The following is a 6,000-nucleotide window of genomic DNA, read 5'->3' as shown; positions in this document are numbered from 1 at the left end:
TGTCGACAGTGCGGTCTCGTACAAACGTTCAAAAAAATGCAGTTTAATTCATTTGGCTGAGCGTGCAGAGGAGCGTGCTAGTATTTGTTAGCTTTCAGGGTTCGAATGCCGTCGAGCGCTTCCTTATTTTATTTTATTTTTGAACCGTGAAAAAGCATCTGTGAAATGCAAAAGGAATTTTTGAACGAAAAATTCATTGAAAAAATTTCAGAAAAACAGCGAAAAATATATCCGTTTCAAAACTATTTTCGGTTCTTCTCTGTACACACGTTTCTGCCGCATGTCGAAAATGAAATCAGTAAATGGACAAAAATCCGCATTTCCTTCACTTTTCTCCCTTTTTCAGGTCGGTATTTTGCTGGCTGGGATAATATCTGCCATTTTATTTAAAGACAAAATTTGTTGGGATCATATAAATAGCTGTACATACAAGTGTATCTAGTATGTTTGTATGTCAACCCTTTAAAGTACATGCATACTAGAGCTGTAAAACTATCGATGGTACTATCGATACTATCGAATGGTTCTATTGATAGTCTTTGTTTGAGGAAATGTTCCGATTGGCCCGTAGTCATAGAGAATTTAAAAAAGGTTTAGCGACTAAAATTGTGTTTTATTATAATCACCACTTTAACTCTTTCATAGTCAACTAAAAATGCATCTTATGGCAAACACTGAATTTTAACTTTAAAATGAGGAGAACGCGGTTTTAAAATGGTAAAATAAGGTTCTAAGTTCTGTTTTGTTGTTGAGGTAGTAAAGGAATCCAGGTTCGGTCCCCACTCCGAGCGATTCCAAACAATTTTTCTAATTTTATATTTTCATTTTAACATAAACATTATTTTATTTTATTTAATTGAATTTTGTTTTATTATCTTTTTTTTGTTTATGGTATTTCATATAATTATTTCGTTATTAATCAAATTTTTTACCCTCGACCTTGCGATCGCGCATGTCATGGTGTTCGCCCAGCATTTGCTGACCTGACATGAGGCCCATTTATCCAAGAGCGAACCGCAAGCGATCAGTGGCACCCCCAGCTGGTCTTTATTCGGAAATAACGTTTCACGGGTTCCTTCCCTGGCCAGCTCGTCAGCCACGCAGTTCCCCTCAATGTCGCTGCGTCCCGGAACCCAAATAAGCCTAATGCGGAAGTACTCCGACGCGGCCGAAAGAGAGAGAATACATTCCTTAACCAGGTTAGAGCGCACCTCTAACGAACTCAAGGCCCTGATAGCCGCTTGACTATCAGAATATACGCACACTTCCCTGAGGGTTATAACGCTCCTTAGCAGTGAATCTACCACCTCCTTGATAGCAGCTACTTCCTGAGCCTGAACTTAGTGCTGATGGAAAGCTCTGGACAGAAGACCCCTCCACCAACCCTGCCATCCAGTTTCGATCCATCCGTAAAGAAGTTCACCGCACCCGTCTTCCAGAAGTCACGCCCGGCTCACTCATTCCTTAAGGGAAAGTGGACAGAGAAGAAGCTCCTAGGAGCCGTAACGGTGGTGCAGTAATCTGTGCGATCGGGGATGAAGTCGAAACCTCCTATAACTCTAGAGTGTCCAGTCCCTAAGTTGGTCAACCAATCGGTTTCCCTGAGTCTAATAGCCGTTCGCGCCGCGAAAACTCTGCCTGCAACGTCGACAGGCGCTACGTTTAGCATTGCGTTCAGTATTGCGTTCAGTGCTAATGTGGGGGCGGTTCGCAGTGCCCCACTAATACCTATTAAAGAAGCCCATTGTACGCGCTCCAGCTGCCTAGCTAGTATAGCTTTTTCCAGTAAGTTCCACTAGACTAGGGCCCCATAGAACATAATTGGCTGGACTACGATCTCGTATAGCCAATAGACAACTTTAGGGGAGATGCCCCATCTCTTACCAATAGCTCCCCTACTGTAATACACTGATGCCTTTCTTGCCCTTTTCTCGATGTTTGGTACCCACGACAACTTCCTGTCCAGGATCAAGCCCAAGTACTTGACCCTGTCAGACAGCTGTAAGCGCAGACCTCCAACCGAGGGAAGAGCAGCGGGCGGGATTTTATACTTTTTTGTGAATAAGACGAGCTCTGTCTTACTGAGGTTTACGGCAAGACTACTTTTGGCCGCCCAGTTAGTAACTATGTTAAGGTACCGTGGGTCAGTTCATACAGAGGGTTCAGGTATTTACTTTTAACTAGGAGCGCCACATCGTCTGCATAGGCAATCACCCGACAGCCGTGTTCCTCCAGCTCCATTAGTAGCACATTCACCACGACGACCCAGAGAGGGGGTGAGAGAACCCCTCCCATGCGAGACGAGCAGGCGCTGCCCCAGACGGTCATGACAGTTCTGTCACGCAGCAAGCTTTCGATGAGCCTAATGAGACTGACCTCAACCCCAAGCTTATCTAGCGACTTAACTATTGCGTCCGGCAGAACATTATTAACATCCCCCTCTCCAACGTCTTCAGCAGAAACGATGAAAGACTGATTGGCCTAAAGTCCTTGGGGGCAACATGAGAGCTCCTCCCGGCCTTCCGGATGAACACCACCTTGACGACCCTCCAACCCCTGGGAATGTACCCGTATCTAACGCAGCTCGCGTAGATTGGGGCCAACAAACGGCACGACACCTCCGCCGCCTTTTGAAGCTGCGCAGGTATGATGCCATCAGGTCCTGGGGATTTGAAGGGTTCGATCGAATTGATCGCCCACGCCAGGCGGCGCTCATCCAGGAGGTCAGAAACAACAGCACAGTCTCCACACACTTGCCCTAAGGAGATCTCCTCAGGGGAGGCATCGGAAGGAAAGTGAGTGTCCAGGAGCAACCTAAGGGACTCCTCGCCACTCAGTCCAGTGACCTGCCTCATCCCTCAAGTAACCCAGCGGAGCAGGACTCCTAGCGAGAATACGTCTAAATCTCGATGATTCATGACACCCTTCAACGTTTTCGCAGAAAGACCTCCATGAAATCTTTTTTGCCTTTCTTATTTCGGACTTGCAGAGTCCTAGTCCAACCTTATAGAGTTCCCAATCAGAAGGCAACTTACTCCTACGGGCCCTAATGAAAAGTCGTCTGCTCTACGCTCTTAACTCAGAGAGCTCCACAGTCCACCAAAGGGGTTTCCCCCTACCTTTCTGAAATCTCAGCGGACATGCGCTTTCAAGACCTTCCCTGCACGCAGAGCTGAAAACTTCAACAAGCTCCTCCAGCGAGTCTACTAACTGCACAGAATTTGGTTCTGGCGCATCAGGGAGCACTCTGCGAAGGTTTCTGTTATACAGACCCCAGTTCGTGCTCCTCAGGTTCCTGAAGGGCTTGCTATGTGGGCGCGTTTCGTCCAGAGGGAATTGAATATACCTATGATGCGAAAAAGAGTGTTCGCTCAGAACCCTCCATTACGAGATCAGAGGTGCTGTCTCAGATGAAGCCAGTGTGAGGTCAAGAACCTCCTCCCTGGCAGCAGTTATAAACGTAGGGGAATTCCTCCTGTTACAATTTACGGAACGGATAGTAAACGGAACAGATGTGTGTTTTGCGCTCGCGCTAGATATTTTCATTTTAAATAGTTAAAATAATTGTATTTTATACATTTTATGTCCAACAGTACCATTTAAGTGCAAGCTGAAACAACTGAAGTGAGTGGCGCATAAATAAACATACAAACAAAACAAATAAGCGAACAAAAAGTTGCATAAATAAAATAGTTTGTTTTGCTGTTGTTGTTTTTGCTGCGGCGATAGCTGGGTTGTTGGTATTGGGAAGGCACAGGGAACAATCTGCAGCAGATCTGCTTTGGACACCTCCGCAAAAGAGCATTGGAGCCGCTAAATCCAAGACAATTCGGATTAATCTCCATCCCTTTTGGTTTTCCTTTGCGTACCCGAGGGCGCTCCTCTGTTCAGATTCTCTCCTTTGTTACTCTGTCCTTTGCCATCATATTCGCAATTGATGCCCTTTGCTCACATGAACGAAAGACACAAGATCACGCGGGAAGGAAAAAACGAAAAAAGTTATTTTCTAGCTGCCGAAATCTCGACGCCATCTTTGTTGTAAGAAGTAAACAACGAAGAGAACGGAGAAAACCGCGAAATTGTTGAACGCATGAAAAATCATTTTTATTATGCAAATTCTTCTATAAATCATGCCGTTGTGTTAAATTATTCTTTATCTTATGTGTACACACGTGGTCACAAGTGAAAATGAAGAAAATTGCAGTAAAAAGCCACCACGAAATTGTAAACAACGAAGAAATGTAAACAAACTCAACTTTTCAACTTTTTTCCTAAATGCGATTCTAACGGGCTAGTCTCCAGCCCGCGTGATCTTGTCTTTTTGGTTCATGCTTTGCTCATCATTCCATATCAACAAACGTCAACTAGTTCTTGGAATCGAAACAGCTGATCAGCTGGAAACGGAGTGCTGCAAAGTTAGTTTTACGCTTAGGTTGTAGTAGCAATTGCTCATATCTTAAAATTATTGAAATTGCCATAAACTTCTGTATTGTGGTTAGTATATATTATTACCATACGTTAACTTAGGGTATATTGCCACAGTAAAAAGTGGCAAAATGCCAACAGTAGAATGTAAAGAATGTACTGCCAAATTGTTTCAATTAGATGAAATGATAACATGCTCTGGGGGGTGTGGCTATAATTTCTGTCTAAAATGTAGCAATATTAAAAGGAATGAAATTAAAATAATCACGGAAAATATTAATTTGAAATGGTTTTGTAATCAGTGTACTTTATCTGATACGAATACGAAATTTATCGAAATCAAACATTTAATAAGTAAATGTGAGCAATCTAAGTTGAAGGCGGCTGATGTAAAACAAGTTTTGGAGCAACTGATTAACAACAAATGTACGCAAATAAAAACGAGTATTGTTTCAGACTTTAATACATTTCTGGAACATAACATTGGAGTGAGAATTAATGCTATGAAAAATGAAATCATTAAGGAAATTTCTAGTGAACTGCAAAAATGTAATGACTTGGTAAAAAACATTCAGCCAGTAATTAGTAAAGAAAATGCCCAAATATCATATGCCCAAGCTGTCAAAACAAATGAAAATAAAATTGTTATAAAGCCCTTAAACAAAAACAAAAACGTTAAGGAAACAAAAGAGGCGCTGAAAAAGGTAATCGAACCCACCGACGGTCTTGTTAAGACTGTGAAAGAAATTAATAGAGGGGGAATAGTTTTAGAATGTAAAAATAAAGATTCTTGCGAAAAAGTGCATCAAAAAATAAGAGATAGTATTGGAACGGAGTTCCAGGCCCAGAAAGCTAAAGGAAAAGAGGAAATAAAAAAGATACTGAAAATAGTTGGGTTAACCGAAAAAATAAATAAATATCGCATAATAGAATGTCTAACTAAGCAAAATGATGAGTTCTTGGGAAAGGAGTTGAAAGTACTGAAAGTATACGAAAATAGAACGCGAAGAGAAGAAAGCTTCAACATTCTAGTTGAAACAGATGCTTTAACCTATGAAAGTGTCTTGAAACGTAAAAAAGTAAATATCGAATGGGACACTTGCATGGTATTTGAGCATCTAAATATTATGAGATGCTTTAAATGTTTGGGTTATAAGCACAAGTCAAGTGATTGTACAAATAAAAAGGCATGTAGTAGATGTGCTGGAAATCACGATGTTAAGGATTGCGGCTCTGATATAATAAGGTGTGTAAATTGTTGTGAACTTGTTTAGAAAAAAGTAATAGATGTTAATGTAAATCACTCAGCATTCAGTTTGGATTGCCCTGCATACCAAAAATACGTTCAAGCCAAAAGCAAAACTAAAGTTTAGCAACGAAGTATTCATGAATTGAATATCATTTATTTAAATATAAACAGTATTACAGCTAATAAGTGTGAACTTGAGAAACTAATAGAAATTTGTAAGCCCCATTTGGTGCTATGTTCAGAAACCTGTTTGACCGAAGACATTACAATCCACGAAATACAGGTAGAAACCTACACCCTAATTAGATGCAACTCGAATAGTAGAC

The sequence above is a fragment of the Rhagoletis pomonella genome, unplaced genomic scaffold (assembly GCF_013731165.1).
Source record: "Rhagoletis pomonella isolate Grant_MI unplaced genomic scaffold, Rhpom_1.0 Rhpom_scaffold_00002, whole genome shotgun sequence".
In the NCBI taxonomy this organism is placed as follows: domain Eukaryota; kingdom Metazoa; phylum Arthropoda; class Insecta; order Diptera; family Tephritidae; genus Rhagoletis; species Rhagoletis pomonella.
This window is presented reverse-complemented; position numbering follows the sequence as displayed.